The sequence below is a fragment of the Tympanuchus pallidicinctus genome, unplaced genomic scaffold (genome assembly GCF_026119805.1).
Source record: "Tympanuchus pallidicinctus isolate F22 unplaced genomic scaffold, pur_lepc_1.0 scaffold15, whole genome shotgun sequence".
NCBI classification, from domain to species: domain Eukaryota; kingdom Metazoa; phylum Chordata; class Aves; order Galliformes; family Phasianidae; genus Tympanuchus; species Tympanuchus pallidicinctus.
In genome coordinates this window covers 1,405,626-1,428,856 of record NW_026294669.1, presented here as the reverse complement: position 1 = coordinate 1,428,856, position 23,231 = coordinate 1,405,626, and the positions used below count along the sequence as shown (strand labels likewise).

At 51.6% G+C, this 23,231-nt stretch overlaps 1 protein-coding gene and 1 long non-coding RNA gene across 8 annotated transcripts in view; both read left to right on the top strand.

Annotated features, from left to right (window-relative positions):
- Positions 1 to 23,231, top strand: part of LOC128076884 (uncharacterized) — a 182,699-nt gene that overhangs the window by 71,583 nt on the left and 87,885 nt on the right. The gene's annotated exons all lie outside the window — the stretch shown is intronic.
- FMNL2 (formin like 2) overlaps positions 1 to 23,231 on the top strand; it is a 108,044-nt gene that overhangs the window by 26,925 nt on the left and 57,888 nt on the right. Inside the window, exon 1 of one of the 7 annotated variants that reach the window (XM_052675207.1) lies at positions 20,301 to 20,408. The exons of the other annotated variants lie outside the window; for them this stretch is intronic. The gene's annotated coding sequence lies outside the window, so the exon portion shown is untranslated. Of the gene's footprint in view, positions 1 to 20,300; positions 20,409 to 23,231 lie in introns of those variants that run through there. 7 annotated transcript variants of the gene reach the window in all.

Here is a 23,231-nt window from a genome sequence, read left to right as displayed (position 1 = left end):
GTTTAATATCTTAAATTCCCTTTAATTAAAGGTGAGGAAACTGAGATGTGGAGATTAAGGACCAGTTTTCTTAGGGAGCGCAGCGGCTGCTCAGGACTGGATTTTCCAAAGAGCGCGGCTCCCATTGAAGTGGTGAAGGAGCAGCCAGGTCTCAGAGCATCCATCCATCACACTGGGCACTGAGTTGGTGGGAAATGGCACCGGGGCAGAGCGAGGGCCTCCCTGTCCCTCTGTGTGTGGCTGTGGGGACGGTCACATCCCAGCTGGGCCCGTGTAGCGCAAGGAATGACAGTGCTTGGGGCTGAGCGCTTGGGCTGCTTTAGTTCTGGGGGGGAAGAAGGCACCGAGTGCCCTGTTCCTCTGCATTGGCTGGAGCCTTGGAGGTGTGGGTTTGTATCACAGAACCATGGCATCATTAGGGCTGGGAAAGGCCTCTTAGATCACCAAGTCTGAACATCAACTAAAACCAAGCCTGTAGCCATAAGGAAGCCATCATCTACAGAAGGAGACATAGAAATTAGAGAAGACACCATAATCTAATTTGGAGCCATTGCTGAATTAGTACTGGAGATATTTTTTCCCTGGAAGCCATTGAATGCTATGGAGAATGAAAGGGCATGAAGAGGTCTGAAAACCAGTATGCCAGATTACTGTTGTTATTAAAACTACTGAACATGAAGACTATAAAGTGACACAAAGGATCTCAAAAGCATTTCTTCTCCGTGGTTTGTTTTGCGTGGAGACCTCAATGTGGCAGAACTCCCCGAGGAAGGAAGGCAGACTGTGGCGTGCAGTGATATTTGAGGGAAATAGAGGCGTAGTAAATGAAAGAAAAGCTGTTTTCCTGCCGAGGTGCTTAGAGTTGTGGTGTGGAGGCGTGGCAGGAAGCTCGGTGCCGCAGAGCAGCGATGCAGGAGGCAGACACTGCCCTCGTGCTGATTGCTGGCAGCCCGCAGCCCTTGGTCCCAGCAGCTCGATGAGCCTCGGGGCTGTGACAGCTCCAGCCTGGTGCCAGCGGGAGCCGCTCCCCCCTTCCTGCTCCATTCCTTTTGGCTCAGCTTTGCTGCGGACCCCTGATGGCTGCCGCCTTCCTCCTTGATGTGGCTGTGTTCAGATGGGTCCCAGCAGCTCCTGCGAAGAGCGGTGCGGCTTTCTTTTATTAACAGGCACACACAGATGCCCACGGAAGTTGCTGAGTCCCCTTGCTGGTCCTTCCTAAAATTAGAGTGCGGTCCCAACTTGTGGTGCAGATGTCAGCGGTCGCCCTGCCGCACAGCTACAGTGCGAGCATTTGCGTGGTGCTTTGAGTTAGCATTTTTCCTTCCCTTTCTTCTTCTGTGTCTTACTGTCAGTCCCGATTAGTCGTCCTTTTCTCCTAATTCCTCATTTCTTTAGAAAGGTGGTACAGTTCAGAAGGAAAGTGAAGAGCCCTGCCTGGGCCCGCTGCTCATCCTCATCCTTCCTGCAGCAGAATGGCTCCTGCTTCAAAAATTGGCCCTTGCGTGGGGATTGCTGGGACCATCCTCAGTTCCATCAAACCCTCCCTTTTCTCAGGTGGTTGTGCAGCGCCCTGGGCTCAAATTGCTGACAAGGTGAGCTGGAACAAGGAGCTGCTGTATTCCGGCAGAGCTCTAGCTCTCCTTTGGCAGCACAAGGTGCAGCTGTGCGAAGCTGCATTGCCAACCCCTGGTTTTCAGCCGAGAAGTAAAAGTACACAGTGCTGTGGAGTGATGGCTTTGGGGTTTTCCTGGGAAGTGCACTGACCGAAGCTAAGAGAGGAAGGTGTTGGGGCAGTCGCGTTTCTCTTGGCTTGGTTTCCAGCAGGGCTGCTGCAGGTCAGCGCCAGCCTGAAGCTCTGTGCCAGCGACCTGAATCTGACCGGCCTGAAGGCGAGAGAAAACCCCACTCACTACTGCTTTGCCTCTCTTTTTTCTTTCTTTTTTAACAAGACCTATTTTTTTTCCTGTTCTGTGTGCGTACCCTCCATCTCAGAGCAGAAACCTTCATTACAATTGTGTTAATGATGCAGCTTGGTACCACATGACGCTGCTCTCCTTGAGGCAGTGTCCCATGCAGATGCAGCCTGTGCTCCAACCGTGCCTGCAGCAGCCCTGCATGCAGCTGCCAAGGCAGAATTCAGCTCTGTTGGTGGAAAAACACATCCCTTACGTGTTCCTGAAGGAGACCTTTTGTTTTAGACTGGTGGGAGAGACCAGCCGGTGTAAGGCCAACTAAGCTGAGGTAACGCTGCATTGTTTGCCAGATGTTTCCAATCAGTGTATTTTTTTGGCCGCCTTCAGGAACTGACTCGTCTGATTTCACTGTTGGGCGCAGGAAACAGAACTGCCTGCACCTCTGCTGGGGCTGTGCTGCAACTGCTGCGCTCCCAGCTGGCACCCAGCAGCCCTACAGCTCTCCCTGCAGAAATTTCGCATTTCCATTCTCCTGTCTTGTGTTTCCCCAGGGCTGTGCCCTGAAGCAGGGAGTGCTGGTGTGTATTGCTGCGACTCACAGCTGCTACAGGCACTGATGCATTCAGCAGGAAGGCACAGCCAGCTCTGCATGAGGCAAGGGCTGCTCCGTGGCTCCACTGTCACATAGCAAGTCTTCCACAGAGGGGAGGGGACAAGGAGGAGAGGAAACCAACAAATCAGAAGTTGATAGAAAGGTATGGCAAATCTGTGGCTAGGTTGAGAGGGATGTCCTTTGTGTATTTCCTTTCTTTCTGGAAGTCACGTGTACCAACCTCTTATTTTAAAGCACAACCAGCACAAGCCAAGCACAAAAGAGTAACAGGACCCAGTTCCCTCATAGAATCTCATCATCATTAAGGTTGGAAATGTCCTTTAGGAGTCCCCCACCCACCCCCCCATGCCCACTGCCCACATCCCTCAGTGCCACATCCCCACAGCTCTGGGACACCCCCAGGGATGGTGACCCCCCACTCTATGGGCAGCTGTGCCACTGCCTGACTGGTCTGTGGAGAAGTTGTTCCTCATGCCCACCCTGACCCTGGTGCAACTTACGGCCGTCACCTCTCATCCTGTCACTGTCAATGGGAGCAGAGGTTGTCCCACTACCTCACTCCAACCTCCTCTTAGGAGCTGCTGGGAGCTATGAGGTCTCTCCTGAGCCTCATCTGCACCAGACTGAACAATCCCAGCTCCCTCAGCCTCTCCCCATAGGGCTTGTGCTCCAGACCCATCCCCAGCTTCGTAGCCCCGCCACATCAAAAGGAAGTATATATTTTATATACATCTCTTCTAATGAGCCATGGGTGCACCTAAGTTGTCTTCTTGTGTGTTGCTTCCACTTATCTTTTAAGTGGGCTCCTGGATGGTGGCCCTGCTTCTACTTCATCCCTGTAGCATTGCTCCTACTGCTCCATACGCTCTCTGCATATGTGGTCATTTCTGATGGCAGTGTAGCTGCATTAGGAGCAGTATTTTGCCCTGAGCTGGGGAAATGAGCTTGAGCAGCTCAAGCATTTGTTGTGGGTGCCTACAGCGTGGCAGGAAGGTGCAGGTGGCTGAGGGCTCTGCTTGGAAATAAGTGGTGTTCTGTTGAGTCACTCTGCCTTGTGTTGTGAGTTGGGCACACTGCTTTATGGGCATCACAGCATCTGTGGCCATGTGGGGCTTTGGCACGAGTTGCAGCAGGGTCTGCACACGGCCTTTAAACAGCAGCAAAAAGACTGAAAGGGTGAGGATTGTTTCGCAGAGCCACATAGCCTCGTGTTCCTACCAGCAAGGCACAGCACCTTGCTGCAGGAGGGAGATCCCATGCATGGTGTGCAGTAGCTGGAGCTCAGGGTTCTCCTGCAATAGTCACAATATTGCAGGACTGTGTTTACCGAGGAGAGCCTCTGTCACCTGGTTCTAGCTGTGCTCAGTTTGCATTTCCACAGCTTTGTGTTTTTGCTCCAGGACTGAGCTAAGCAGCAGAATGCCAAAGGCCCAACGTAAAGCTGTTGTTCTTATTTCTGTCCAGAAAATAATTGTTTACTTTACCATTACAAATGTATACACATGGCACCAGCAGCTGCCTGGAATTATTTGGGACCAGATTCTGCTTTTGTTGAAACTGGTGAAGCTTCCAAATAATTCCTTTGTCCTCTGCTGCAGGCGGCTCGGGGCCCCTGGAAGCCCCTTGGAGCACGGGCAGCTCCTCTGCGGAGCGCACTGTGTGCGAATGGGGACAAGTCCTGTGTTGGAGTACGGTCACAAAACACACTGTGTTTGCTCTGGGCAGCAGTGGTGCCCAGCAGGGTGCATCCCATGGCCTGGCCATTTCTGTGCTGGGGCTCAGCTCGTGCAGCCCGGAGCCCACTGGGTTATTGTGCTTGGAAGGCGAGGGGACTTATGCACTATTAAGGATAGAGCCTAACAGTGGGAAAGCAATGCAGAGGAATATGCCTTTCTTGGGAGGTTTCAGGCACGGCGCCGTGCTGTAAGTGCATCCTGTTTTCAGTCTGAGATGCAGGGCTTTCTGAAACATCCTGCTGCGTGTCCATAGTTCCAAAAGGCACGCTGTAGGAGAGTGCATCCCTCAGCTGCTGAGAAAGGATCTGTGAGGCGGTGCAAGATGCACGCTGGCTTTGCTAAGATTGATTGGAGGTTATCAAGCCCTGCGAGCTGCGAGCGAAGGACGCGCAGCAGACGTGAGCAGTTTCAGGTTGTTGCTGTGTGTGTGCCAGCCCCCGGCCGTGCTGTCCTTAGTTGGTGTTCTGGGTAGGCAGGCAGTGCTGGGATGGCTTTCCCTGGCCCCGGCTGCGGCTGCACCGCTCCCTACACCCACACTGTCTGCTCAGTGAGCGTGTTAAAGCTTGACATCAGCGCTCAGCCCCGTTCTGGTTTCGCAATAATAAAAAGCAGAGTCTGGAGAGAGGGCTGCCAGTTTTAATAAGCGGAGAACACGCCCAGCCAAGTTTACTTTATTGTTCTTGGGATACACAAAAAAAAAATTGTTTGTACGATAACATATTTCGGAGGGTTTGGCCCATTGCAGCCTTTCCTGCCTCCTCCTTTGTTTTCCGGATACATCAGCAGATGTCCAGGGAAGTGCTAGGTCTGCACCCTGCCTGACCTCTGCTATTGAGGAAGGTAAATCACTTCTGGCAGGAGGCTGCCCAGAATATCTGTGTTGCTGTTGTAAACAAATCTAATTAAAGAAGAGTCTTACGAGGGTTTTTTTTCTTTTCTTCCTGCTAATATTTTAATCAGTAAGCTCTATCAGCACGGCGGCTGTGTGAGATTCTACATTCTGGTGCTTTCTCAGGAGGTGGAAAGTTTTGCTGCTGTTTCTTATAAAAACATCTTTTGGGCAGAGAATAACTTGGAGATTGGGCCATCGAAGTGAGAGATAATGTTTAAATGTGACTTGCAGCAAGATGCATTAAGCCTGCAGTCTCTGGGCTCTCCCGACTCCTTCTGTGGCACTGCAGGGCCAGGAGGAGCCTCAGCTGGAGGGGATGGGATGGAGCAGCATCCATGCTGAGCCCTCAGTGTCTGGCTGGTGAGGCTGGCTGCTCAGCCTCCTGCTGTTGCTGTTTCCATGGGTTGTTCTCTTGGTCCTATCCATCTTATTAACGATTTTTGTTGCTATTTCATTGGCAGTTAAGGAATCCTACTGGGATGTCAAGGTAGGCTCCTAAATCTACATCTATTTGATGAAGTAAGTATAGCCCCTTCCTGTGTCTGTAGGATCTGATGCACGGACCTGGTCAGCACCCAGCACTCAGAGCTGGCTTCTCACCTCCTGTGCAGATGTCCTCCACTAATCAATTCGCTGCACTAATTAATTCTGTAGAATGTAAGGGTAAGGAACTGCACTTGTCTGGAGTGCTGGTAGTGAAAATATTGACCTGCTGCCTTCAGTGGGAGTTGTTGGCTTGGGCTGTTTGCAACGTAGCTCTTGCTCTCGTGAAATATAGTAAAATTATTGTATTGATTAAAAAAAAATAAATAAATCAAACCACAACTTCTACATATTAGCAAAATAAACACCGACATAAATATCAGGCTTTGTACTTTGGCTTAAAACAACTCAGACAGGAAGCTAATACCAACGCCCATGTCAGCAGGAGTCGTGTGCCAGGAAATCAATATGAGGCATTTCCAAATAAGAGCCACGCTCTGTGCAGGCAGGGAGCCACGAGGGCACGGCATCGTGCAGAGCTGCAGCGCCTGTTGGAGCGCTGGCCCTCTGGGGCACGGCGCTGCTGTGTGTCCCTGTGCTGGGGGCTGGGGGCAGGGGGCTGGGAGGGAGAGTGCAGGGCACAGGTGGCTTCTGAGAGAGAGGAACGGTGCTGCAGGGCTGGGGAGACGAGGGCAAGCTCTGAGATGCGGGCAGAAGGTGATAGAGATAAAGCGTAGATGTGGCGTGGTGGCTGGGAGTGAGGGGTGTGGTGTGCACTGATGTGAGCTGATGGGTGCTTGGTTTCCATGGGAAACTGCTTTTAAGGGATGGGGGCAAATGCCCCGCAGGCATCTGTGGCTTAAGATCCTCATACCCTTAGGGGTACCCAGACAGAGGAGGCCCCTCGCTGTGCAGCATGTCCTCTCCACACCTGTTGTCCCTGAGCTGCTTTCTTTTGGCCTTGTAGATCCATGCTGAGATACTAGGAATGATTTATTCTCCCAAAGAGCGGTCAGGCAGTGGCACAGCTGCTCAGTCACTGTCCCTGGGGGTGTCCCAGAGCTGTGGGGATGTGGCACTGAGGGATGTGGCAGTGTTGGAGCTGCACCATCACATCACTCTGCTGTCACCTGCCTGTGTTGTGACAAGGCTCAGCATCAATGCCTGCTGGCTTTATGGGTAGGGTTCACCCAACCAATTCACTCTTCAAGCCCCTGGCTGATGTGCTTGCATCAGGAAATCAAAAGATCAACACGCTGGCATGCTGTGCTGTTTTTAAAATACTTGATTGGAGTTGTGGGATGGGTTGGGTAGCTCCACATGTGTACGAGCACTGAGGGCAGAAGTTCAGCATGGGTTGGACTTCCCTAAGAACAAAACTAAGCTGAGTGTGGGGAAGAATATCTCCCTTAGGGCAGTGTGGAAGCCAGGTGACAGTAGTGCTAGGGACGAGTTCTGCAGTCTGCATGGTAACATCATCAGAAATTTCTTTTGGCACTGGGAGGAATCAGGATCCTGCTGCATCCTAACCCTGTGCGTGTTGTGCTCTGTGAACTGTGCTTGTGGGAGCAGCATGGGGTGGGAACGAGTGCAGTGCTGGGCAGTGGAGTTTTAAGTGCATCCAAATAGGGAAATGGGTAACAGAGAACTGTGCTTAATTAAGCTCGTTGAAACGAACTTCAGGGGGTTCTGAAGGCCGCCTTGCAGCCTTAGAACAAAGCACCTGCAGCTTAAATGGTGCCTGTAAAACTCTGGGACTTGCACGAAGTTTTATTAGTGGCTTTCCTGCTCTGCATTAGATATTTTGGTGGATATCACAAGGTCCTAATTGGTAAAACATGTTCTGTTTAAGCAGCCCTCTGCCCTCATGCTTGGCTGGCTGTCCAGACACTGTCAGGGAACATAGGAGGTGCAGGAAGGCTGACATCTCTTTGCAGCTACGCCCTGATGGTGCTGGAGCAGGGGTTTGCTGGGTGTAGCTGCAGGAAGATGTGGCCCAGTGCCCGTAGGGTCCTGCAGTGGGTTGCAAGAGCTCCTCTGGGCCTCTGGTGGGTGGGCTGGAAGGGTGCTAGGACAGGCAGTAGATGCCAGCATCTGCCACCAAACAGCAAACCCCTCTCTGCCTGCCCCCACTTGGCTGTAGCACCAAGCATCTCCTTGTACCCCTGTGACCACTGGGCTGGGCACCGAGCATCTCCAGGTACCTGCTGTGACCACTCCAATGTCAGACTTAGATTTGTGACTGCTGGGTGGGATGTTCCCAGCCCACTCAGTGCACAGGGATTTGGGATGGTCCGTGGGACATGCCTGGGTCCATGGCTGCTGCTGCCCGGAGCGTCGCCGTGCCGGGTTTGGCTCCATGCTCTGGCTGCTTTGCGGATGAGCTCTGTTTCTGGGAGAGCTGGAAGTGAACATCATTTATTCTTTTTCTTTCTGAGCAATTGAGTGATGTTCAATTTTGGGTGGTTCTGTTTTTCTTCTGACAAATGCTTTTGGAAGAGAACGGCTGCAGCAGAGGATTGCACAAGAGGTGCTGGCCGGCAGCAGCAAGGACGCAGGGGCACCTCCCGGCCAAGGGGAGAGGCTGTGTGTGTGCTGCTGAGCTGATCCCAGCACTGCTTTCTGCTCTCGGTACAGAATCGCCTTGGATCTGGAGGCACGGTGCATGCACTGAGAGCATAGCTGTGGAGCAGTGGGAAAGATGCTGCCACAGCTGGACTGTGGGCAGAGGTGCTGAACGTGGTGCATGGAATGCACTAAGCATCGTTCTGTTCTTCAGCAGATACTTTTTGTCCAGTGTTACCTTTTGTGTCTGGTCCTACCTGCTTTCTGGTACTCCTTTCCCATTTTTGGGCGTTTGGACTCTTCTTTTGAATGCAGATGTCCTTCAGCTGCAAAATTTGAGGCTTCCACATGGAAGATTTATAGCTGCTGCTTCATAGGATCGTAGGATCACAGAAAAGTTGGGTTAGAAGGGACTTAAAGAACTTAGAGCTGCAGAATGGTTGGGTTGGAAGAGATCGCACAGCCCTCAGCCCCAGCCTTGCCGTGGACTGGCTGCCCCCAGCTCAGGCTGCCCAGGGCCCATCCACAGCCTGGGGCACCTCCAGGGATGGGGCACCACAGCTCTGGGCAGTGCCAGAGCCTCACTACATTTGGGTAAAGAATTTCCTCCTAACGTCTCCCTTCTTTTAGTTCAACCCCATTCTCTCTTGTCCTGTTACTGTCAGCCCGCTCCCTGCATGTTGCTCTGCTGCACTCAGAGGGGTTGCTGATGCTGATGGACATCGCTGCAGAGGTGATGGTACGGAGATCGCAGGCAGGAGGGTTCCTGCAGGGCAGTACGTTGCTGAGGAGCCCCTGCTATTGCTCCCAGTCATTTGCTGCAGGCTGTTGGCCATCAGCTGTCAGAGCCTGGTGCCTTGGGAGCAAACGTGTTTGCCTGGAAGGAGCATTAATTACCGCTTTTTGAGCTGTGTGATTCGGGAATTGATCATCTTTCCTAGTCTCTTGGTGCTGTGAAGGAGCTGGTTGCTTTGTGTTTTTCTTGGCACAGCTTTAGGATGGGCATCAGCCAGCCAGATCTGCACTGGCTCCTGCAGAGGGGAATTAAGATGGATGTGGTGCTCGGGGAGTTTCACACCAGCCTTATAATGCTCTCTTTCTGTCTCATTTTAAACTAACAGCGCGTCATTTTGGCTGGTATGAGAAGTGTAGCTGAGCAGCAAAGCTGCCCATTTTAATGGTACCAATTGCAGTTAATGGGAAATACTGGCTGTGAAACAGTAATGCTTACCTCTGAAGGCGCCTCTCTTTTCTAGCCGCCCCACTAATGAGTACTTTGGGCAGAAGCGATGGCTGGACTTGCCCCAGGACATTCAGTGCTGGCTGGAAGATGCCACTGGTTTGCCATGTCCCCGTCCAGCTCCTGTACTCAGTGCTCACTCAGGGTGCTGCTCTGTGCTGCTCTGGGGAGCTGCTGGGTGCTCTGTGCTGTGTGTGTCCCCTCCAAGCAGGTGACCCTGGCCGTGCCTCATGCTCCACACCCCTTCCTGTGCCTGGTCTCACAGGAGGGCCTGACTTGTGTGCTTTAGAGGCTGGTTTTACTAATGATTCCTACTAGACTTTTAAGGAAAGAAGTCTTCAGGTTGTTCTTTTCAGCATTCCCCAGGACGGCCTCTGGTGTCCTCACCCTTAGGGTGCTGTCGCTGTGCTGGGTGTCAAAGCCTGCGCTGGGAGCACAGCCCTGCTGGGCTGGGAGGGGCCTTCTGGCATGCAGCAGGGAAGCACAGTGATCTCATCTCCCACTCCTGAAGTGGCCTGTGGACTGAATTACCCACCCGCTCCAGAGACGGGCCCTGAGGATTGAGCCCTGTGCAGGGCTGGGGCAGAGCACTGAGGTTGGATAGAGCAGAACTGCGGGGATGGATGGAGCAGAGCCCTGAAGATGGATGGCTCAGCTGTCTGTGCTCAGCCCCATTGGCCCTCTGGAACCCCACGGAGTGAGATGAAAGTGAGCTGAGGAACATCTCAGAATAACAGAATCACAGAATAGCTCAGGTTGGAAGGGACCTCAAGGATCATGAATCTCCAAACCCCTGCCACAGGCAGGGCCACCAATCTCTATAATTAATACCTGCCCAGGGCCCCATCCAACGTGGCCTTGAACACCTCCAGGGATGGACGGGGCATCACAGCCTCTCTGGGCAGCTGTTCCAGCACCTCACTGCTCTCATAGCAAAGAACTTCCCCCTGACATCCAACCTAATTCTTCCCTCCTCAGGTGCTTCAGACCTTTATAACAGGACTTCATTGCTGCTTCCAAGGAAGGAAAAATCTTTTGGATGTTTCCGTTGTTACCAGGCTTTGCAAATATTTATAAAAGAACATTGTGAAAGCTCCCAGCCTGCAAGCCTGTATAGGGAGCAGTTCCCTTACACTGTTCTCCTCGGTGGGTCTCTTAAGCCTGGCAGTACTTGTTGTGAACACGCACATCTTGACCCAGCCATTTCTTGGGAATGCTTATGCTTAAATCCCAGTACAGCAGGAACTGCTGCTGTTTGTGCAGAAGTCACTGCATGATGCTGCCACTGCTGACTGCAGAGGGTTGCTTTGCCATCTCTGCGCTTTATTCTGAGCTGGACCCAACTGTGTTTTTTCTGAAGAGCAAAATAATTCCATCCCATCAAGTGTAGCTGTCAATACATACACTGTTCTATGGGAATTAGTTGTGCTCAGCAGTTTTCACTGTTCTGCTCAAGCTCAGGGATTTGCTCCCACCTTGAACTGCAAGGAGCTCACAGCACGGTTCCTCATGCATCATGGCCACGAGGTCACCTCAATCCAGCTGGGATTGGCTGGGCAAGGACATTCCTCGGTGCTTGCCTGTATGGCGTGCCCTCTGTGCAATGGGGATGGAAACGGTCAAAATACTGAGCAACCTGGTAGGTCCTGCTGGTCCTCGTGGGGTCAGAGAGCTATCTGTTGCAGAAACGTGCTGTGTTGGAAGCATATTTTCATCCTGGCTGCAGTGTCCCATGTTAGGGAGAAGTGACTGGACTCAGGAAGGCTGCAGTTCACATTCACAGCACAGCCCAGACTTGTTGTAAGCTGAACTTTTGCACATAAATGGACACAGGGGATGAGCGAGAGACCATGCAGCGTGTGAGAGTTGGCCTATTAAAACCTGAATTTACTGCCTCATTTGAAGCAGGTAAATCTTAGAAAGCTTTCACTCATCTCTCTGTGCCTTTTTGACCTTTCTGTAGCAGAGGTGTTGGGTGCTGTGCGCTGGTGCCTGTCAGCACCTTTGGGCCGATCCAGTATTCCCGGTTGGTGCGAAGCAGCGCCTGTGGGCCTGCTGCTGGCCTGTCCTGCTTCTGCTTTCAGAGCCCGATGGCATTCAGCGGCAGAAGGCCGAGCACATGTCAGGAGGGGCTTCTCTAGGAGCAGCCAGCAGCAGGGAGGCAGCGCTGGGAGGATCCTGCCTTTAATCGCTGAGGCTGGGCAGAACTGATGGGCTGCCCCGAGGGGAGCTGCGGCCCAAATGCGGCTGCTGGCTCTGAGGCTGCTGCTGCCACGGAGCGACTCCATTCCCAATCACGTTTGTGTTCATTAGGAACGCAGTGAAGCTGTGCAACAGACCTGGCTGGTTGTGTCTTTGAGCTGTGTGGATGGGAGCACTTGGATGTGAGCGTGGCAGTGGTGCACGAGTGCAGGGAGGAGTATTTTTCCCCTTGCCATCTTCATCAGAGGGCTGCCTGCAGCTGGAGCGCAGCACTCTGGAATCTCCCTGCCAGGGTGCAGGGCTGCAACAGCCCTCCCAGTACAGAAGTGTCCTTTTTTCTTCCCTTTTTTAATCCCTTTTTGTGGTGGATCCTCTTCACCTTTTGGCAGTCTTGGGGTGGGTGGGGGCGGGCAGCCGAGCCCTGTCCTGTGGCAGCCTGTGCTGCTCCGTGTGTGCTTTGCTGCTTTGTGCTTTGGAGATTCTTGCACCAATTTGCATGTGCTGCTTGCTCATACTAATACTTCCTGGTGAGTTGTTGCTTTAAGGAGGAAAAAATAGATGTAACTAGATCCCCTGAATCCCTCTAATAAATACCAGATGTGCTTCCATGAGAAATTCAGGTTTCCTGCTCGGCACCCGGTCCCTCTTTTTGCTCCATGGTGCCAGGCAGGATTCATTCTGCTCCCAGCTTGGTGATGCTGCCTGAGAGCCATGGCTCATCCTCATGCAGTGCCATGCCCGGTTCCCATCCAGCCTGGAAAGCTGCAGGGAGTCGGGGCTTGGCTGCACAGCAATGTCTTCATCCCGGTGTTCCAAAGGGCTCTGAGTGCGTGCAACTTGGCCATAGAAAGGACAGAATGTCACTGGTGCTGGGCGATGCCCTTGCATGTAGGTGCCTCTTAGTTTGTGTAACAGGCTGTATGCCTCCACGTGGATGCATGCTGTGGTGTGCAACAGGGGCTAAAACGTGCTCATAGCAGAAAAGAGCCCCTTGTTAAATAACCTGTTCTCAGTTCTTGGTTGTCCCAACAGCCCACAGCCTGTGACTCCAGGCTCATCCCAGACACCTCTGGGACTGTGCTGGCGTTAATGGGGGTTAATCAGAAGAGCATTAGCACTTAATTTGGGGCTCTTAATGAACGGAGGAGCCTTCTGGAGACGTATTAGGTAGCTTAGCCTCCTTTTCTTCTTCTTTTGTTGATGTTTACAGTGTCAAGGTCATCAAATGAGAATTAGAGCAGAGGCAGGGGAGGGCTGCAAGCTCCCGGCTCCCTTCTGGAGGAGCGAGCTGTTTGCCATCGGCCTGAGACAGCGCTTCCCAGGAAAGCTGCTCTGGAATGAGACCCTACGTCCTGTCTGGATAGTTGTGCAACAGCCCCGCTGCTCCCTGCAAGCCGTATCATTTCCCACCGCAGTGACAAGGCAGTGGGTTGGATTTTCCCCTGCTGTGAACCTACAACATCCCTCGCAGTCTGCAGGCGTATGGCAGCCTGTGTGAGCTCAGGGCTGGGGAGCGGTGCGGGGGCACTGCTGGGACCTCGAAAGAGAGAGCTTTACCAGATGGCAGTGGAAGCTGTCGGATCTCCACGTGCTGTAAAGAGCCCAGACTGAGCTCTAAGGGATGGGGCTCTCATCTCTGGTGGATTGCCGGCGTGAAAATGGGAATATGGTGTTGTATTAATGGTTAATGTGAGCTGGGGTTGGTCTGTGGAACTGCGGGGGCTGCAGGGAGCAGCACAGCGCAGCCAGCACAGCTCACTCCCCAGTAAATACTTTGTGTTATGATTAACTCAGGACAGATTCATGGGCAGGTAGCAGGCAGCTTTCACAGCATAAGCTGGACAGTTATAAAACGTCTGTATATTCATTAGATATAAATATGACCTCAGTTTTGTTAACACCTGTGGATTCTCTCCATCTCCTTGGCAATGAGTGGGGGATTCTAGAAGGATCTTACAGTGCAATCATTAAACAAAGCTATCCAGCATCTCTCCAGTCACTGTGGATAACCTGCCTTCCTGCACCAGCTCCAGAAGTGCCCCTTGTGCCCTGCTTGTGCAGCCAGCCCTGCTCTGCCCCGCACCTCCACCCTGCCCATGGCTGCTCCAGGCAGGAGGTGCAGTGCTGCAGGCACATTTATGGGTGCTCTAATTCAAGTTTATCAACATACATCAAAGGGATTCTTGATGAAATACAAAGTTCTGTTTACAGTCTTCACGTACTGCGCTGTGAAAATCATGAGGCAGATATCTTGGTGGAAGATCTCTGCGATGAGAAATTGAAACAAGAAGCATGTTTGTGGGTAAACAAAGGCCATTGTAACATGTGTGTTATCATCAGGTGAGAAAACCTGCAGGAATCAGGAATAAGGAAGACCCTGGAAGTATGGCTGGAGTCAGAGAGAAATTGTTCCTCATATCCAGTGTGCCCTTCCCCTGCTGCAACTTGAGGCCATCACCTCTCGTCCCATCACTACATCCATTGCAGTGGGTTTGCCACCACCTGACCTGCGTGCAGCTCGGGGCTTTTGCAGAGAGAGGCCCTTGTGGAATACACAGAACACACTTAACTGCTTTTGTATGGCACGTATGAAGAGTAGAGCTGTGTTTCTGGCCGCAGGTGTCTGTGTTGGCGTGGTACCAGTGCAGTGCTTCGGATGTTTGCTGTTTGGCCTCTCACGGAGGTTAAAATAGCATCCAGAATGGCCCACTATTTTCCAGTATCTGAGCAAAGTCCTTGAATATGCACAACTCTGCATGAATTACGTTTTATATGGTTCATGTCTGAGTGTGACATTAGGTAATGCGTGCCGTGAGTGACTCAGTGACATCCTGTGAAAGTTTGTTGGAAGTGGATTAGAAGCAGCACAGCTTTTTAGGCTCTGGAAAGATGAAATCCATGAAGCTTCAGTGACTGCGGTGTGCGCTGGAAACTTCAGCGTGCTGATCATAAGCAGAAGCCCAGAAAATGTGGTTAGGGCTTTATTTGGAAAAAGTAACCTAGTAGAAGCTTTTATGGAGAAGCTTTTATGGGTCTAGCATTGAACTTTAGGATTGGTTTTGGGATGGCCGCAGTAAAAGTGTTTAAAGAATAACCAAACCTGGGCAGTCGCTCAGTTGCTGCATGTCTCCCAGGGGTTTTTTGTCCCTGTCTCAGAGCTCAGAAGAGTTTCTATGTTGCTGCAGGGGTTTCAGTGCCAGGCTCCACATCTTTGCTTCCAGATTTTGGGAGGAAAAGCAAGCAGAGCGTCGCTAGGCCAAGGGATGTGGCTGTACACGTGGGGATGCACAGCAGGGAGACTGATAATGTTCCTGTGCTGAGAGGAGCATCCTGGGGCTGCAGGGGTGGTGCTCAAGTGGGGTGAGTGGGGAAGGCTGACACTTGGAGAAACTCCAAGCTGGGGACGATGAGGTGCATTGGGTCACTATGTGCTCTGTTTGCTGTGGCAACTATTCGTGTAGCATTCAGTTGTGGAATTGTGGAATCGTTAAGGTTGGATCCCCAAGTCCAACCCCACCCACCCCCCCGTGCCCACTGCCCACATCCCTCAGTGCCACATCCCCACAGCTCTGGGACACCCCCACTCAGTGTGCCACTGCCTGACTGCTCTTTAGAGAAGAAGTATTTACTAATATCCAGTCTGAAAGCTGCTAGAAGCAGTGTTTGTGACACACGTAGTGCACATATCTGCTGTTGGGTTGTGTTGGCTCGGTGCTGTGTGAGTGCCCTGCAAGGAACTGTGCAGCACTCGAGGCTGCCTCTGCCTGCACCAGCTCCTCATTCATCTTTCATGCCAGGGTGTCTGGCAGTGTGTGTGCACTGTGTAAGAGCTAATGTAGTACTCAGTTTGACATTGGGAGTGCTGTGCAATCTCCATCTCATGATGGTGAGTGAGCTGGGAGGCCGAGAAGGAGAGCAGGAGCTTTTCAATGAGGATTGCCTGGCTATGGATGTGGGCAAGGGCAGCCTGTGACTATCTAGGCTATCAGGAAAGGAGTGGGCTTTGTTCACAGTGCTGTCTTTTTGCAATCAGTTATATTTCCCAAATGAGGCCAAAATAATATGAGGGAAACTGAAGGCTGCTGCTTGGGAGCTGTGATGACAGTACAAAAAGAAAGAGCACTGGTCTCTTGTCAAGGACATCACTCTGCCAAGGGAAGCACTGCTGATGCAGCTGCAGCAGGGGGGATCCTACGTGCAGGGGGGTCCAGGCTGGGAGGGCAGGGGATGGGCAGGTGTTGGTGTCGAGCTCTTGCTCCTTCCCACTCTTTGACCCCTAGGTCAAAGAGTTGCTGTTGTCTTTCAAAGCATGCTGCACTTAGCAGAGCTGAATTTTGGCTTCACTTTCACAGTCTGTCAATTCTATTTTATTTTTAAACCTAGTTTGTTTTAAAAAGCAGCCTTAAAAGTAGCCTTGTTCTGATTTCTCTTGAGAGTGAGACCCCATCGGTTGGTGGGGAGTCCATCCCATTACTCCTGCAGCTTGATAAAAGCCTGCAGTAAAATGGCTGTGAACTTTCCATTAGTGAAAAGGCATCCTGGGGCCTCGGTGGGAGTGCTGGGAGGGAGCTGGGACTGCCCAGCACAGAGCAGCCTTGTTTGGGACTGGGCCTGGTGCAGTGCGACCCTGCCACGTCTCAGACCCACGCAGTCTGCTGCGGATGGTTCACGTGTTCAAAGTGAGTATTGAGTTCTCACAAATGCAGCCAATTGCCTCATGGTGTGTGCAGCCAATTGCATAAACAGAGCTTTACTGCTTTTTGGTGATTTGCTTTACCTGCTTGTTGCAGGAGATGTTTAATGATGCTGTGGGGCAGCTGCGTTCTCTCGTGATGCTCTCAGGCTTCCATGCCAGCTACAGCTCTGCCTTGTCCTTGGAAACAGAGGGATCTGCTCAGCTGATCATCCAGGCAGGTCCTCACGCCACTCTGCAGGAAGCTGCTGAGTCCTTGGAGCTTAACACTTGGTTACTGAAGGGCAATGGAAAAAATACAGGAAGATCCGTGTGAAAATGCGACTGGTGAAACAACAGATATCTGCACTGGTGGTTTGGAGACGCCTGATTTTTAGGCAGGAGAATTACTCATGTGACGTGTGGATAAGTGTGTGTGTGCATTATGTTTGTAGCCACTCCTGTTGTAACACAGGCAGACGTAAGGCGGGGGAGCCCTGGGGGTCAGATATTGTGGAGTGGGAGACAGAGCAACCTCAGTGCACGAGGAGTTTCTCATTATGGCTAGAAAGTCACACGGCTGTGGTTTTCTTTGGCCATTTGCCTCTTCTGTTGGGTGCAGTGGTGCTGGCAGTACTCAGACCTGTAAATATTTCCAGTATAAACCGGAGTTTATGGCACGCCTGTAAAAATTCACATGGGTTTGGAGCCTGGCATATGGGAGCCTTTGCTCGTGTTTACATTTTTCGGTACAACAAACTTTCAGATAAATTGCCTTCACAGTTCATCAAGTACTTGAATGCAGAAAAGAGGAGGTAAATAGTTTGCAATGTTTAAGAAGTGCTTATCACTTCTGCTTGTTTCACTGTTTATAGCTTCGTTTGCTTAGTCTAAAGCACCAAGTACGCCTCGTGGAGTTCCTGGTCCTCCTGAGCTTTGGCTTTCTGACACTGAAATCTTTTGCAAATTCGAGTTATTTAAGAATGTCAACAACGTGTGCCTTCATCCAGCGCATGCAGACTGGTTTGTTGGTGAGCATCCCCTCCAGCTGATGGGTGCAGAGCACAGGGCTGGGGAGGTGAGCCCTGAGAATCACAGAATCATAGAATGGCTTTCCTGGGTTGCAAAGCAGCACAATGCTCATCCAGTTCCAACCCCCTGCTGTGTGCAGGTCGCCAACCAGCAGCCCAGGCTGCCCAGAGCCACATCCAGCCTGGCCTTGAATGCCTGCAGGGATGGGGCATCCACAGCCTCCTTGGGCAACCTGTTCCAGTGCCTCACCACCCTCTGAGTGCTTCATCTGACAGAAGAGGCTGGGTAGGCCCAGACTGGACGCTTGCGTGCTTCAAACGCAACTAACCAGACTGTTTTTTAGTACTGTTAATTAACTGATGAAACTGTGGTTGTAACACCCTCTGTGTTTTGTTAGTGGGCCCACTCTGGTTGGTGGGCATGGGATGGATGCAGTGAAAGTGCATCTCCAGAACAAGGACACCAGCACGGAACATTTGTTGGTGGTGGGCTTAGTGTGAAGCAAATGGTGAAGTGGGAAGTGAATCTACCATAATTAGGTCCTCACATGGATTATTATCTAAATAAGTGAAAATCCAGAGCAGTGACATGGATCCTGCTGGGGTTGGCCTGGCTGCTGGTGCATGGGTGAGCACCACGGGTGGTGTTTGCTCAGGTACATCAGCACGAGCAATCCTGGCCACAGTGGGGCTCTGCTGCTGCTGTCATGTTGGGAAAACACTTCTCCTTATCTCTTAGCAGCATGTTGTGATCTTTGTCTGCTTTTAAAATTCCAGTTAGGGGAAATTTCTTTAACTCTTCTTTTATTACTTTGTTGAGAGCTGCAGCTCTTCCCCAGAGAGGTGACCTCGCAGCTTGCCAGTGAGCAGGGCAGGAGCTTTGTTGGCCAGGAGAGTTAGCAGCAAGTTTGGAGGTGATGCACGGCAGCCATTCCTCTGCAAACCACCTCCAGTGCTCCAGTGTGTTGAAGGTGTGCGTGGGGAAAGTTGCTCTCACTTCATCACCTGCTGCCTGGCTCAGCGTGGTTAATTTCAGCCCTGCACTGAATGGTGCTGGGCAGGGATGTGGGGCAGGGCTGCAGGGCTGGGGCTGCGTGCACGGGGTGGGGAGTGGTGCAGGTGCCAGCATGGAGGGGCTGCCTCTGTCCTCACACTGTAGTTCAGCTGCAGGACGGGGTTCTCTGAGAGCTCAGTGTTCTGTTACACAGCACTGGGGTGTTTGGGAGATGAGATTTACACCTCTGGATAGAGCAAAGCCTCCGAGCTGACTGTTCCTTACAGCTGCTTTTGTGCTGAGATTGTGCAGTCCTCTTGCACAGATGGCTTTTGACACTCACTGATAGGTGCTGCTGTCTGTGCTGTTAATTTTTCCTTTTCAGCAGAGTAGTTGATAGGCAGCTATTCAGTTACACAGCTGGGTCTGCAGTGTTTGCTCTGGGGGCTTTGTAGTGAACAGTGTCGTGCAGGATGGGAATCCTCTGGTTAGAGCAAAGCTTTTTATTTCGGTGGAATCCTTATAAAGCTGATAAAAACTAATAAATAGTAAGAAGAAAAGCCCATCGGCAAGTTGGGAGCAGACTGATTGTCCCAGTGCTCAGCCTTCACCTTCTGTTTTGCACTGCTGCATGCTGGCAGGGGATCAGGAAGGTGCAAGCCTACAGACAGGAGGTGGGTTGCTCCAGACAGCATGTTCAGCATTTCATGGCAGTGGTAGAAATGAGATGTCCAACACATCTCCTCTGTGCATCTCCCACCACGTCCGACATACGGCTCCCAGCAGCTGGGTGCATGCTGCTGTACTGCGGCTCCTGGCAGATGTGAGCATGGGCTCGAGCTGGAATGCACTTTCCCAGACATTTCACTGAAAGCTCTTTAATTTGGGGTTCTGTGGTGTGCCTTATCGGTGGTGAGAGCATTTGAATGAGTGAGTAAAGCAGTGAGGCGGCGATCTTCCAGGATGGGTGAGTCAGCTGTGAGCTGCGCTCTGGGGCTTTTGCAGCGTGAAACGGTTTCTCGGTGTCGAATTAATGAGGTTTCAGCTTTTCCAGAATCTGAAAAGTATTAGTCTGGGTCTGAATTTCTGAATGGTACAAACAGCCCTGTGGTGAGAGCGGCAGTCGCTGGCCACCAAGACGTTCGAGATGCTTCTCAGATGGAATTCCAGCGGCGAATGTCAGCAGCACCCGGCTTGGCTCACACCTCTGCTCCTGCCCCAGGGCTGCAGCTGCAGCTCCCATCGCTTGCTGGGAGTACTGGGGAAGAGCTGAGCTCCCCAAAACGTGCACAGGCTGTCTGCATGGGATCCCCGTGTGTGCGTGGTGAAGCACATCCCGACCCTGCTCTTGTTTGTGCAGTGCTGATGCTAGCGAGGGTCTCAATGGAGCAGTATGAGATTCACATCTCCAAGAGCTCTCAGATTAGGATAGTGTGTAATCAATATGCATGTGTTACTGCTGAGGAAGCAAAGTGATGTGCAAAGCAGCACAGCAGCTTCAGTGGGGAGCACAGAGGAGGGAGCGGTGGATGATGTCAGGTAGGGTATGTGGGGTTGCTGAGAAGTCCTGGGGTGCACACAGTGTAAATGAGAGTCCTGCACTCAGTCCCAGCCCTGCACACGGATGTCTGCCGGGACAGCTGCCTTGCTGGGAGCATCTGTGTGCTGTGTGCTGGGCTTCCAGATCAAAGAATGGTTTAATAAGGAAAAAAAAGGGAAGAAGGAGGATGAGAACAATAAGTAGATTTAATTTTAGCCTTGCATGGATTCCTCGTGAAGTCAACACGCCCAGAACTGCCTCACTGGCTTCTAGCTTTCCTAAATAAACACACTGTAGCAGGACTGAGAAGTGAAGCCGCGCAGAGTTACAGAAAGCTGAATTTTAGTGTTATACAGGAACATGAAGGGCTCTTTTACTGTGGATCGTGCAGTTAAATTGTAACACTGTACCAAAGTACAGAGGGCTGCCTTAGTAGGCAAGCTCTGAAGTTTGCAGCAGAGCTTCGTTGACCTGCAGGTTCCCTGCTGGAAGGATGCCTGTTCTTTCTCAGTTCTACAGATTGGGAGGTATGGATTTGACTTACGGACCAATTTTGGATTTACTTTGTAAGAACTCACTAAACATTAAAAAGACTTGAAATAGTTCAGGCAGTGCCATAAAACAGTCATGGCCATAACACAGAAAAAATGAAGGGTGCAGCTCATCATCATGGAGGCAGCAGAGATAGAGCCAGGAGTGCTGGAGGTGGAAGGCGATAGCTGGGCAGTCACCAAGTGCTGTGCACAGAGCCTGCAGGGAGTGCCACTGTGAGCTGGGACATTCCAGGTGAGAGAGTCAGCAGGTGAGGAAATGAGCAAGGCTCAGCTTAGTGTGAATCTAACGAGACCAAGGATATTGTGGAAGCTCCAGTTTGTTCCATCAGTACTGCCATGAAGCCAGAAATGTGCAAAGGTTTGCTTTCCTCTCTCTTGTGGTTGTGCGGATCGGAAATAATCCCACTCAGAGGAAGGGAAGGAGGAGAAAGTGAGCTGGGAATTAGGGCTTGGGAATATAAGCTACTCTGCCACGTCTCAGAGAGGAGCTGGCGTTAAGCTGCACCATGGAGCCACTGAAGCAGTGCGTGAGGTTTCCCGGTGTAGAGGATTCATTAGCAGAATTGAGGTTTAATTCTGCCATTGCAGCTGAGGGAAGCTACGTGTCCTGTGTTCTCCTCTGCCCACATCATGCCTGCCAAGCTGCTGCTGGAATTCAGGGGATGCACTGCTGGCTGTGTGTGGGGCTCTGGTAGATGGCAGCGGTCTCTGCAATGGGCACTGGGTGCTTCCTCTGCTGCCCACGTCCTGCTGTCCCCAGGGCTCTTCTCAGTGACCCACACAGAGGAATGGATGGCCGTGTCCTCGGGCTGCTGGGCACGGCTCCCATGGAAGTTCCCATGAGTAGGAAATGGTTTTCTGTGCTTGGAGGCTGGTGGCAAGATCTCGTGTTTTGGGATGGATGTGCTCTAATTGGCTTACTGATGCACGCGGGGCCTTTGATGTGAGCGGATGGATTAGGAGGAGCCTGTCCTGTTTGATGCTGGCACGTTTATGTCATGATTCATAAATAAAAAGGATTTAGACTTAAAGATCATAAGATTAGCAAGAAAGAGCAACAGCTTAATGCCATTAATTAGCAACGCTTATGCTTTTAAGTCACTCAAGATGCTGCCACGTTTGTTTTCCAAAACAATAAGCCTGTACATTGTCATTAAAATGAAGAATAAGTTAGAGGAAGCTGAGTTCTGTCCTTGCATGGCAGCTGGGAGAGGTTGGGGTGGTTCGGGCCGGGCTGGGGGTGCAGTGCCTCTCTGCAGCGTGGGGTTGCTGTGGGGATGCTGAATTGGATGGAGCTGGGCTTTGTCCAATAGGTTAAATGTATATATTTCCTTGATGCGCCGCAAGTTTTATTTTTAACTCTTAGGCAATTTAATATTTTGTGGGCCTGCTAGTATTTCCTCCTGGTTTTCCATCTGCTACTGTGATTAAATGAAGTTGTAGCTTTATAATGCCAGTCCAGAGCAAACGAAATGGAAACCTTACCTATATGACTTGGCACGTGGACAGTAGACATGAATAACTTTGGAATTTGTGGGGAAAAAGAGAAGTTATGTGTGCTTGGAGCCAGAATACAGCCGGGAATCGGCCTCTGCAGACAGGATCGAGCTGCAGCTTCTGAGCTGAATGCCAAAGGCTTCCGAGTGCGAGCTGCATGGAGGGGGAAGGTGGGAGATTGGCAGTCCTGGGCCTGCAGATAGCCAGAAAGTGCTGCTGTGTGTGATGCCCCTAACCAGAGGACCTGGAAGTGGCTAAGAGACGCCTGGGAGTCATTTCACTGGGCTGCGGGGAGCAAGAAATACAGACTGCGATTATGTGTGGTTAATTGTGATGGGAGCCAAAGCTGTGCAGGCAGAAGGGTCGAGCCAAGGCGATGGAGCAGCCTTCTGTGCCATAGCTGCTGATGCAAGAGATGCAGAGTGGGAGAGTTCACACTTCAGAATGAAATCAGAGTTAATCTGTTTTGAAGTTTGTTGATCCAAGTCGCTGCCTGGGCCTTGTTTCCCTCCTTCAGGCTGCACTCACAGAATTGTTAAGGTTGGAGAAGAACTCTGAGATCCCCAAGCCCCCCACACCCACTCCCACGTCCCTCAGTGCCACATCTCCACAGCTCTGGGACACCCCCAGGGATGATGACCTGGTGGTGGGCCACTGCCTGACTGCTCTTTGGAGAAGGAATTATTCCTCATACTCACCCTGACCCTCCCCTGGTGCACTGTGAAGCCATCACCTCTTGTCCTATCACTGTTACCAGGGAGCAGAGATGGCCTGCACTTTGCTTCAACCTCTTTTCAAGGAGCTGGAGAGAGTAATTGGGCTCTGCAGAGCTCTCCAGGATGGCTTCTGGTCCCAGGACATGCATTGCAGGTAAACAGAGAGGCTTCTCCTACAGCTTAGGCCCAGTGAAGCTCTGAAACACGTTTGCATCGTCACAAGTAAGGAATGGCACTTGACAGAGCCCCAGGAAAAATACCAAGGAGTGCATTAAAATGATAAGCAGAACTGATAAGGTGTATGGTGAGAGACTGAGAGGGGAATCAACAGCAGATAGCATCACAGCCTGTAAATACTATCGACATGACAGCACAGATGAGCAAAAAGAAGAGTATTTGTTATCTGATAGAAAACAAGCTTCAGGAAGAGCAGCAGCAGAGTGGTGGAAAGGCTCTGGGAGCGGGTGACACTCATCCACTGGTGGAAGTAGTGAGGTCTGGTGGGAAGGCAGCAGGGCCCGGGGTGGGTGAGCAGGTGCCTGTGTCTCAGAGTGAGATATGTGAGCTACAGCAGGAGAGATGC